Raw genomic sequence first — 13,194 nt, 5'->3', positions numbered from 1 at the left:
CATTTTTCTGCTGACGAGCAAGATTACAGGGGAAGGAAACATCTTCCTCAGCTGGCCCTGGAGCCTCAACTTCCAACTCTGGCTGTTCAGCTGTTTTAACCATTCCAATACCTGCTCTGTGTGACTCCAACCTGTCATCCTGTGTGACTCCTTACACAGCTTGAAATGGCATAAGATGTAATGTGTCAACTGGGTCTGGAACTTGCTTAGAGGGCATGTGGCTGTCTATAGCAGTTATTTGCTTCTCTGCAGGACCTGCCTCTAAAGCTGAACTGCCTCTAAAGCTGAACTCCCTACATCCACTGGTGCTGGCTTGAGCCACTCAGGCAGTCTCAAAGGGTGAGACAGGGCTAACTGACTATAGCCCTCTTGAATGGGACTCAGTCTCTGGATCCACTAACACTGGTAAAGGTGAGAGTTCCTTTGCCTTAGACCTAGTGATAACTCCAAACAACTTTTCCCTACACTCTTAAATTAAGTCCAAGAGAATGGGAAAACACAGGATATGGCAACTCTGGAGTTACCCCTACTTTCATGAGGTAAGGTTGGTTGTGTACTTTAAAAAAAAAACAAAAAAACTCTTGTGTGCACCTCCGAAGTGTGGCCATGAACACAAACAACTGATTCTGTCTCCTCTATATTCCAAAGCTCTCATTACACAAGCTTGGCCTGGACAAGAGACTGGGTACAACCTGTGTCTAGTAATGCAGTTAGGTTTCTACCATTTACCAGGACTGTAACAGTTAGTGAATCAGATGACTTTGGTAGCTTTGGGCTTTTTAACTGGACAAAATAGGTGTGTATGGCCTGCCTAACCACAGCAGTGACAAACTACATCTGCTTTACGACCTGACCAAACCCTTTGGTTTGTCTGATCTGATTCAAAAAACCCTCAGACTTTCCCCCTTGCAGTCTGCGTTGTCCTGCGTAACGGTAAGATCCTGGTCCCTTGTGAGCAGAAACATGGGCATCCACCTGTTTAGCAGCCATTGCAGCAGTAGTCAGATCATATCCAGGCTTTCACTTCTGGATAAAGCACCTTCAAATACTGCTCCAGGACAATTTTCTCCATTATTTCCTCTTTCCTGCAGGTGTCGTGCTGGATCCATTTGCAAAAAGAGTCTTTGAGTCAAGCACACAGTTCTTGGAGGGACTCCTCAGCTGGTGTGTCATAAGAGCGGAATCGTTGACGGTAAGTTTCTCTATTGATTTCACACTTTTTCAGCACTGCAGCTTTCAACAAGACATAATTTGTTGTATCTGATGGATTCATTGCCACAAAGGCCCCTCTGGCCTTACCAGTCAAAAGTGGGATCAGACGTACAGCCCACTCTTGATGTGGCCAGTTGTAGACCTCAGCCAACCTCGCAAAAGTAGTAATGAAATGTTTAGGGCTGACCCCCAATAGTCGAAGATTTGATGGGCGGAGCCTAATTCGACTGTCAGTCTCACAGTTGAAGCTTCGCAGCGAAACAAGGATCATGCCATTTTGGCTATATGGGGGTGCTCAATGTCTGATTTTACATAGAACTACCAGTTTTCTCCCAGTTAATATCTCCCAAGTTAATACATTACAATATACATTTCAATGTTTAATGCTGTAAATAAATATGTAAAAAGAATAAAACTTCCAACAAATGCAAAGTGTGTGAATAAGTCTAAAATTGTAACCCTAAGTCATCAGTGCGCATGTGTAGGCGTAGCGTGTGTGTAGTGGCAGAGGAACACTTGCTGAAGAGACCGAGCCCCAGCTTCATTGGTGTTGTGTCAAGTTGTCCGCACCCCGCGGGACTTTTGGATAATTTATCACTGTTAATGAATCAAACTAAACATATTTTATTGTTTTTAAATAGCCGGCTACCTGAAAGAGACCTGCGAGGAACCGCGACGTGCGTGCAGTTGTCAGCAGCACGGCATGCACGCAAAACTCTGCACAAGACCGGTGAATGACAGGCGAGAGAGAGAGAGAGAAAAGGGTCTTCAAAAAGCCTCAGTTTAGCTGGAAATTGACAGTGTAAGTTGAATGAATAGAGACTGCAGCTTCTCTTCGCCGCGCACAAAAACACACTTGATTCGACTATAGGCAGGACATGACGATTCTGATTCGACTCTGTAAATCTTTAGTCGGAGACAGCCCTAGAAATGTTCAATGTCATCAAAGTCTTCAAGTCGTTGCAGCTTAGGCTCTCCTTTTAGTGCCCCAGCTGTTTGTGTTGGTTGATGGCCACCCCTGGAGGCCTCAAGATCCAACTGAAGTTGTGTGACTTGGTGATTCAGCACACTGTATTTCTGTTCCTGTTTTGTAGCTTCCTTTTCTTGTCTGAAAAAAAAACAACATACATACAAAAAAGAATATAAGAGAATACATGTAAGAAATAACCAGCCACGGGATACAAAAAAAAAAAAAGTAAACTCATCATACACTAACAAGACATAAAGGATAAATTAATCGCCATGATATCAGGGAAGCTTACACTTTTATAACACTATGAATCTGTTGCTTTTGCTATTGTTTCAGGGAAAGGGATTTGAAAAGTGAAATTCCACTAAAAAGAGAGGGAATAAGGGTTGAGACCCTGAGAATTTGTTTGAATGAAAAATTTCCCCAGTAAAATAAAAAAAAGTTAACCACATAAATTAGAGACTGATCTTTACTATTATCATAGTAACATATCACATCCTTGAGAGAATATCCTTCATTAATTCAGAGATGAAATTTTCACATTTGAAAGTGTAAAGGGGACTGTAAAATGAAGAGACAAAGTTGGAAATCTCTGTTGTATCTGAACAGTGAATTGCATTAATATTAAGAACATTCAGTGATTCCCTCCTTCCATTTCTTTTTTTCAGAGCAAAAAAGTAACTGGAGTTGGTTTCTCCCTCCTCCAGCCATTTGGCTCTAGACCTTAATAAATGCACCTTTAGCTAAATCCTTATACATTTGATCTATTTTTAGTTGTATTTCCTTTAACTCCATTTCGGAAGATACAGTACTTGTTAGGGATCACAGAAAGGACTCGTGAGCGGAAGTAGGCAGGCACACAGGCAGGATTTTATTTAAAGAGCACAGAGATGGGCAGGCGGACTGGCAGGCAGTGAGCAACGGACTGGAGATCCTGAGTTCAGGCAGGCTGAGAGCAACGGGCTGGCAATCCTGAGTTCGGGCAGGCAGGCAGCGACTCCGCACCAGGGTGAAACTGTGGCAGACAGGAAACAAGAGGTTAGGCAAGATCACAAAAGGTATTTAGGCAAAACTAGGAAGTAGGCCGGAGCGATATGCCACTGTGGGTAAACGGACAAACTGGCAACGAGTGGAGACTTAACCAGAGCTTAAGACTGCAGGCGTTGATGAGTTGATAAGTCCCAGGTGCGGAGTGCTGCAGGTGGAGAGAGGCCAGGCTCGGACACGCCCAACCACACACAGACATGGGACAAGACACACATGACTGACAGAAACAGGGGCGGGGAAACAGGGAACAAGAGGAAAAGAGGGGAGAGAGACCAACCCACGACAGTACTTTTAATTAAAAATGTTAATTCTATTAAATAATTCTGATTCTTTTTGATTTCTAAGGAATTTAAGTTCTTTACTTCTCTTAATAGCAGCACATCTAGCCATATATTTAAAGTATTCCCATTTTTGCTTGAATTTGCAATTTGTATTATCATTATATATTTCAATTATTTTTTAATACTATCATTGAAGTTGACGTCCTGGAGAAGAGAGTTATTGAATTTCCAGTAACCTCTTAAGTTTGCAGTTTCCTGTGAACCACCTAATTTCAGAATAATTTGTTTATCATCTGATAAAGGGGCAGAAGAATTAGACAGGTCTTTAACAAAATGAAGAGCATTTGTTGAAATTAAAAAAAATAAATTCTAGATCTGCACGACAAACTTCTATTAGACCAAGTCCAACAAATCCAACATATCAGGATTCAAGAAGCGCCTTGTTAGGAGTGTTTTGTGTTCATGTCTTTCCTGTTTTAGTCTGTTTTTGGATTGTGTGTTTCTATAGCTTTATTTGATCTTGTTTAGGGTTTTGTAGCTAGTTTAGTCCTTTGTTCATTCGCATGTCTTCTTAGTATCTGTCTTGTCTCGTATTCTATTTATGTCCTGCATTTTTATTCGTGTCTTAGTGTCTACACCTATTTGCAGGCTTCTGTGTACATTGTCCATGTTTGCTCTGTGTTCTGTTTAATCTTAGTTCAGTCTGTTTTCCCTGTTAGTTGTAGTTTTTTGGTATATTAGTGATCTGTCTGCTTATGTTCTGGTTCAGTTATTTATATTCTGTTTCTTCCTGGTTATTAGTTTCCCTATGGCCTTTATTGGGGTCTGTCTGTTTCCCTTGCTGTCTCTCTGCCTGCCTGTGTCTCATTAGTCCTGATCCCCCTCACCTGTGTTGCTCCTGCCCCACTCGTTAGTCCCTGTGTGTGTGTGTGTGTGTGTGTGTGTGTGTGTATATGCCTGCTTGTGTCTTCAGTCTTCGTCACGTCCTTGCGTCGTCTATGTTGAGTGTTCCACCGTGCCTCGTTCTTTGTATCTTTTGGATGTGTCTTGTGGATACTCTGTTTTAGGATTTTTCCCTACATTTTCCGTTTGGATTACTTTTGACTGGACTGTGCCTGCTTCAGTAAGTTGTTTGTGTTAATAAATGATCTTACTTTGCCTACAGTCTGCATTTGGGTCCACACCTCAGTTCTCTGCTCTTGCACTCAGCCACCACATGACATGCCATGCATCAGTCAGAGACAAGTCACAACAAGTTTTAAAATCAGATTGTTACTTTGTCAAGTTTGGCAAATCTTGGGAGGATACCTGTCCTTTGCATCATCAGCACATTCATTAAAGTCACCACTTAAAATTAAAAGGGAGTTTGAATACTTCTGTAAGAGTTCATTTAATTTCAGAATCAGAATCAGAATTAGCTTTATTGCCAGGTTTGTGTACACATACGAGGAATTTGACTCAGGATTGTACATACATACATACATACATACATACAAAAATACCATAATAACACAATAATAATAAAATAAAATCAGACACAAACTACAGTATAGACAACACTAATATACACACTATGAACAAAACAATTTAGACATTGACAATTAGTGCAGTGATCAGAGTGCAAAGGATGCAAGAGTAAACTATTATTATGTACATGTTGAAGGTGGATGTGATATACAGGTACACATACACATTCATGCATACATGTACACATGTACACAGTGTGATGGATCATAGTGCAAAGGATGCTGGAAAAAATGAATAAGACCTATGACCTTATGACCTGAGATGGGTGTATTGGTATACAGTATAGAATATGACATAGTATGAAAAGCACTGAAATAGAGAATGGTGAATAAATAAATAATAAGTGGTAACCAGTAAACAGGTGGACAGGTGGCTGATTAGAGACAGAGTTACTGGGTTATTGCACAGGAATTGTTCCTGACACTGTGAGTCAGAAATCAGCTGTTCATCAGAGTGATTGCTTGTCGGAAGAAACTGCTTCTGTGTCTGTTGGTTTTAGCGTACAGTGCTATGTAGCGCCTACCAGAGGGGAGAAGCTGGAACGGGTTGTGTCCGGGGTGAGATGAATCTGCAGTGATGTTTTCTGCTCGTTTCCTGACTCTGGAAATGTATAAGTCCTAAATGGAGGGCAGGTTGGCACCGATGGTCTTTTCTGCAGTCCTGACTGTCCGTTGTAGTCTGCTCCTGTCCTTTTTGGTGGCAGATCCAAACCAGACAGTGATGGAGGTGCAGAGGACAGACTGGATGATGGCTGTGTAGAACTGGATCAGCAGCTCCTTAGGCAGGTTGAGCTTCCTGAGCTGACGCAGGAAGTACATCCTCTGCTGGGCCTTCTTGATAATGGTGTCAGTGTTGGGCTCCCACTTCAGGTCCTGGAATATAGTGGAACCCAGAAACCTGAAGGATTCCACAGCAGACACAGGGCTGTTGAGTATGGTGATGAGGGGCATCGTGAGGGGGCTCTTTCTGAAGTCCACGGTCATCTCCACACTTTTAAGCATGTTAAGCTCCAGGTTGTTCTGACCGCACCATAGAGCCAGCTGATCAACCTCCCGTCTGTAGGCCGATTCGCCACCGTCCCGGATGAGGCCGATGACCGTTGTGTCGTCAGCGAACTTCAGGAGTTTGACAAATGGGTCTCCTGAGGTGCAGTCATTGGTGTAGAGGGAGAAGAGCAGTGGGGAGAGCACACACCCCTGGGGGGCGCCAGTGCTGGATGTGATGTTTCCCAGCCTCACCTGCTGATTCCTGTCAGTCAGGAAGTCTGTGATCCACTGACAGGTGGAGGCTGGCACAGTGAGCTGGGTGAGTTTGGTGCTGAGGATGTCCGGGATGATGGTGTTGAACGCCGAGCTGAAGTCCACGAACAGGATCCTGGTGGGGGGTCCAACAGGGGGCCTGTAATGTCCTTCAGGTGGGCCAACACCAGTCTTTCAAAGGACTTCATGACTACAGATGTCAGGGCGATGTGCCTGTAGTCCAGAGATGGAGGGTTTTTTAGGGACCGGGATGACTGTGGAGCGTTTGAAGCAGGAGGGAACTTCACACAGCTACAGTGATCTTTTAGTCCTTAAAACGGACAAAGTTATTATTGTAGGGGATTTTAATATTCATGTGGACGTTGAGAATGACAGCTTCAGTACTGCGTTTATCTCTCTTTTAGATTCCATTGGCTTCTCTCAGAGTGTTCATGAACCGACTCACTGTTTTAACCACACCCTCGACTTTGTTTTGGTGTATGGTATTGAAATTGAACATTTAATAGTGTTTCCACAGAATCCCTCTTTATCTGACCACTGTTTGATAACTTTTGAGTTTGTATTGCTGAACAACACACCATTGGGCAAACATTTCTATACAAGATGTCTGTCTGATAGTGCTGTAGCTAAATTTAAGGATGCGATTCCACCAGCTCTATATTCATTATCAAGTCACAAAGTAACAGAGGACTCCTATGCTAATTTCAGTCCCTCCCAAATCGATCATCTTGTTGATAGTGTAGCAGGCTCGCTGCAAATGACACTCGACTCTGTAGCCCCTCTAAAAAAGAAAATAATAAAACAAAGACGGTTAGCTCCATGGTATAATACTGAAACTCGCAAATTAAAGCAAATATCGTGGAAACTTGAGAGGAATTGGCGTTCCACCAAACAGGAAAATACTCAATTTGGCAAGATAGTCTTAAAACTTATAGGAAGGCCCTCCGTAATGCCAGAGCAGCGTACTACTCATCATTAATAGAGGAAAATAGGAACAACCCCAGGTTTCTTTTCAGCACTGTAGCCAGGCTGACAGAGAGTCACAGCTCTATTGAGCCAAGTATTCCCATAGCTCTCAGTAGTTACGACTTCATGAGCTTCTTTAATGATAAAATTCTAACTATTAGAAACACCTGCCCTCAACTGGCACCAACTTATAACTCTAAACTCAGGAACCTTAGAAACAGCTGTAGAACCAGATATATGTTTAGACTGTTTTGCTCCCCTCCATCTTTACCAACTAACTTCAATAATTTCTTCATCTAAACCATCAACCTGCCTCTTAGACCCCATACCAACTAGGCTGGATTACTGCAATTCCTTATTATCAGGCTGCTCGAAAAAGTCCATTAAGACTCTTCAGCTGATCCAGAATGCTGCAGCACGTGTTCTGACAGGAACCAGGAAAAGAGATCACATTTCTCCTGTTTTAGCTTCTCTGCATTGGCTTCCAGTAAAATCCAGAATAGAATTTAAAATCATTCTTCTTACCTACAAAGCTCTTAATGGTCAGGCACCATCTTATCTTAAAGAGCTCATAGTACCGTACTACCCCACCAGAGCACTGCGCTCCCAGAATGCAGGGTTACTTGTGGTTCCTAGAGTCTCCAAAAGTAGACTTGGAGCCAGAGCGTTCAGCTATCAAGTTCCTCTCCTGTGGAACCAGGTTCCAGTTTGGGTTCAGGAGGCAGACACCATCTCCACATTTAAGAGTAGGCTTAAGACTTTCCTCTTTGATAAAGCTTATAGTTAGGGCTGGCTCAGGTTCGTCCTGAACCATCCCTTAGTTATGCTGCTATAGGCCTAGACTGCCGGGGGATTTCCCATGATGCACTGAGCTCCTCTCTCCTCTACTTACTCTCCCTCTGTATGCAACCTCATCCCATTATTGCATGTTACTAACACAACTTCTCCCCTTTCTGGTAGTCTTGTGCTTTCTCGTCCCTCTCCTCTCTCCTCCTATCACTTCCTGCAGGTGTTTCTGGCTCTGGAGCTGTGGAGTCTGGATCTGTGGCTGCGGGTCACCTGCTGCCCCCGTGTTCCTGCTCGACACCCTCTGCTACAACTATTGTTACTAGTCCTATTGTTATTATTGTTATTATAATCATTAACATTACGATTATTATCATTAACACTACTATAAATATCTATACCATTTTTCATTTAGTCTATAGCAACATCACCTTTACTGTCTGTACCTCTGTGTGTATATTATGTAGGGTGCCTCTCTCCCCTCTCTCTCTCCTTCAATCCCTCTCTCTTTCGCCCTCTCTCGCTCTCTCTGTCTCTCTCTCTCTCCTTCACCCCCAACTGGTGGAGGCAGATGGCCGCCCACCCTGAGCCATGGTTCTGCTCGAGGTTTCTGCCTCTTAAAAGGTCATGATTCGGTGAAACAGAGGGCGGCAGATCTGCAGAAGTCCGAGTTAGTTCTGTTGAGGAGCAGCAGTTCGTCCATTTTGTAATTTTTAGACTATATGGGAGAAAAGCCCTTTGTTCAGAGAGCGTGAGTTGTGACCATAAACATTGCATACAATAAGGATTGCATTATCCTGCCTAATAACAATAGTTAACCATCTGTCATCATCAGAAGATGCCACTTCTAGAATATCAACTTTAAATCTATGTAGAAAGATAGAGACCCCTGCTGAGTCATTAGTGCTATGACTACAGTAAATTCCGTTTCCCCATTGCCCTTTCTAAAACTTAATATCCGATTCACAAGAATGTGTTTCTTGAAGTAGAATCAAGTCAGCCTCACTTCTTTTACAAAACAAAAAAAATAGGTTTCCTTTTTACAGAGTCCCGTATACCCCTGGCATTCAATGACATCACAGTAAGAGAATTTAAATTAACATCCATCAAATAAATTAAAGAAAAACAATAAGACACAACTAAAACAAGCTCTTAACTAACATGTAACACGAAATGTAATAAGTGTTTTAGTAACCGTTGAAAGAAGGATTGATACACAACCATTAAGATTATGGTGAACAAATGGTGACTAAATAAATGTATATTAAGGCACCATATATTTGATTTGGTATAATAAACTAAATCCCAAACTACCTTTAACATAGCTATGTATATACTACTTATATCAACTTAGTTTAATTATACACCTGAACTTAAGGTATTACCTTGAAAAGTTACTAACTCCTTTAGGAGAACATATTATATAAGGTTAATCCAGAACCAAACACACACACACAGAGCTTCTCTCTGGCAATTCTGTCCTCTGGAGACAAAGCCTCGGTAAGCCGCAGCTTGTTGTCATGCAGGAACCTGCTCCCTTTGGCGCTCTTCCAAACACCATCACGGATGCAGCGGAGTGCAAACAGAATACTGACAGATCTGTGGGGACCATCCTATTTTTTAGGGCCAACACGATGGACAATGTCGATCCCCTCCTCCAGGTATTCTTGTAGCCCAGGAGCGACCTTTCCAATCACAGTAATCACCACCTTTCTCACATCCTCGTTGGCCTCCTCTTTCAGCCCGTGCAGCTTTGGCGCCCATCTCCAGCTATAACGCTTGCATTCGGCGACTCCTTCCCTGAGGATTCGGTTTTCTTCTTTCAGATTTTCAGTCTCTTGCTTCGTGTTTTCTAGTACTTCTTTATTTTGCTCAACGTCCACCACAAGTTCTTCAACAGTAAATGAGAGTTTATCAATTTGCTTAGAGGTTGCAGTTGTTGTCAGTTCAATGACCGAAATTTTATGGAATGAATTGTTGAATTTTTTACTTAGCTCACCACAAGTTTTAGCTCACCACAAGTTTTGGCTAAATCTTGGATAGCAGCCAAAATGTCCGCATGGCCACTCTCTTCGCTGTCACCGTTTCCATTACTGTGCTCACCCTTCTTCTTCTTTGTGACAGGTTTCTTAGAGTTACAGTATGAGGTGAAGTGGAAAGAATGTCACCTGTGACCTCTGGGTTAATGTCAAGTTTATCCGATACATCTTGTTTACCTGAGTCTACCATAGAAACGTCCGTGGTACTGACGTTAGAGTTGTCTTCCATTGTTTTCCCCCTATGGCGTGCGTTCCTGTGACAAAACTTTAGCCTAGTGTACCGCCAATTGTGACTTTTTCCTTTTGACGGCTTTTTTAAATGTATATGGTGAGCGTATTTTCACAACATGCTGCCCCATAGCACCAAAAATGGTTTCACCTTACATTCAAGCCATCATTACACCAGTTTCAAGTCAAACTAATTAGGTTGTGTAATCAAAAACCTCCACTTTTCTGACAGAGTTCAAAACAGCCTCCTCAGACCAGCGCCATCTTGGCTCCCACCATTCCAGGTCTTCCCCCCTGTAAATTACTCCGTCACTTCCTGTTTGCCACTTCGACCCAGATCCCTGCTTTAAGATGAGAACAGGTGAATGAAACATGCAAACATTTCAATGACCTTGGGTAAAATCCAATAACCTAAAATAAACGACTTGAAATTAACTGTATGTGCTATATTTATCTAATCATGATTTCTACTCTTTCGACTAGTACTTAAATGAACTGAACTGAAATGACATGAAATGGCAAGCTATGTGTCCATTGATGCTATCCCACATGCTAAAGGTAATGCTAATGCTCATGCTAAAGTTGGCTTAGCATGCTACCACTGGTTTAAATGACGGCATGGGGCAGTTCCATGACAGGCTGCCTTCCTGTTTGGTTTAGAGCATCGCTCCAAGAGGCTTTTTGGTACGTCTGGACACATGTGCCACAGAAATTTCATACATGTAGGTGAAACGTGCACGGCATGTACATGTGTTCAGGGGGGGACTCTTGATAAATGTGTAAAATTTGATAGAGGTCTGAGCATGTACAGTCAAATTACAACAACTTCCTGTGTCATGGCGAAGCGTGGAACTTCGCTGCCACGCCATTAACTGCAAACACATGTTTTACAACTTGGCTTCATCAATGTGTTAAGGGTTTTCTGGAACAGTTTTAAGGTGATATGTCCAACCTGCTAGGAGTAGTACATTACAGCATAAAACGTGTCACTTCCTGTTGCCAGCAGGTGGTGCGATGACTTTCAATCAATCAATCAATCAACATTTATTTCTATAGCGCTTTACAACAACCGTCAGGTATCCAAAGTGCTTCACATCACAGAATATAATAAAACAGTATATCATACAATAGATACATATAACAAAAAAAGAAAAGAAAAGTTAAAAAGAAACAAGAAAAGGGAAATTGTCACACCACTACTGCGTATTAAAACCCATTCTAAACAGGTGGGTTTTAAGTTTAGACCTAAAAATAGTTTCATCTGCAATTGTGCAAATATCAGGGGGTAGCTTGTTCCAGAGTCTCGGAGCAGCGACTGCAAATGCCTGATCACCCCATCGCTTATACTTTGACCTTGGGACTTCTAAAACCAATTGGTTTGAAGACCATAACAACCGGCTATGCTCACGCAGGGTTAAAATCTCAGTTAAGTACTCCGGGGCCAGGCCATTTAGGGCCTTAAAAACGAACAGCAAAATCTTAAAATTTATTCTATACTGCACTGGGAGCCAATGTAAAGTGTAGAGGACGGTAGTGATGTGAGCACGCCTAGATGTATTTGTTAAAAACCAAGCAGCAACATTTTGCACAAGTTGAAGTCGTGAGATGAAGCTTTGATTTAAACCAACATAATAAACATTACAATAATCCAACCTTGAACTAATAAAGGCATGAATCATTTTTTCTAGGTCATGCCTGTTAAGAAAAGCCTTAACTTTAGATAGAAGATGAAGCTGGAAAAAAACCATTTTGACAACATTACTGATTTGCATGTCAAATTTCATGTTGCAATCAAAATTTCTGACAACAGGCTTAAGGTATGGAGCCAGAGCCCCCAAATTCAACGCTGAACCATTTGGGTTACCGAAGATGATACACTCAGTTTTTGCTTTGTTTAAATTAAGAAAATGTTGTGACAACCACAACTTAATATCATTAATACAACTAAGTAGGGAGTCTAGTGCGACACTAACATTCGGTTTTAAAGGCAAATAAATCTGCAAATCATCGGCATAACAGTGAAAGGACAGGTTGTGCTTTCCTATAATACTCCCTAACGGCAACATACATAAAGAAAACAAGATTGGGCCAAGAATTGAACCCTGGGGTACCCCACAAGAAAGAGGAGCAGCTGACGAAGAGCATTCACTAATTATAACAGCGAAGCTCCTACTTGCTAAATAGGAGCTAAACCGTTGAAGAGCCAAACCACGAATGCTTACATCATGCTCGAGGCGAGAGAGGAGAACTGCATGGTCCACCGTATCAAATGCCACCGTGAGGTCCAAAAGCACTAAAATAGCAGGATTCCCGGCATCCAGAGACAAGGCAATGTCATTGTGAACTCTGAGCAGTGCAGACTCAGTACTGTGACGTGATCTAAAACCAGATTGAAATTTTTCAAGCACAGAATTTTTCTGCATAAAGGCTTGTAGCTGTATAAAAACAACTTTTTCCAAGACCTTTGACAGAAAAGGCAGATGAGAAACTGGTCTAAAATTAGATAACACTGAAGGTCAAGATTTGGTTTCTTAAGTAGGGGCCTGACCACAGCATGTTTAAATGCAGCTGGGACACAACCTAGACTAAGACAAGAATTAATTAACGTGAGTAGACTAAAAACTTCCTTCACTATCCTGGTTGGGACAATGTCTAACGGACAGTAAGTGGGTTTCGTGTGTTGCACTACCTCAGAAAGCAGCGTAAGCAAAACTGGTTTAAAATCCTCAAAAACAGCAGAACGCACAGGAGCAGCAGGTACAAACACGTTAAAATTAGCACTGCAGTTCTGCCTGACAGATGCTACTTTGTCAGTAAAATAGCCAAGAAATTTCTCACATGTACTAATTGAAACCTCTGTCGGATCAGAGGTACATGGA

Source organism: Micropterus salmoides, unplaced genomic scaffold (assembly GCF_014851395.1).
Source record: "Micropterus salmoides isolate LMB-PRFRI ecotype aquatic unplaced genomic scaffold, ASM1485139v1 Ms_hic_scaffold_3, whole genome shotgun sequence".
NCBI lineage: Eukaryota > Metazoa > Chordata > Actinopteri > Centrarchiformes > Centrarchidae > Micropterus > Micropterus salmoides.
Note: the sequence above shows the minus strand (reverse complement) of the source record.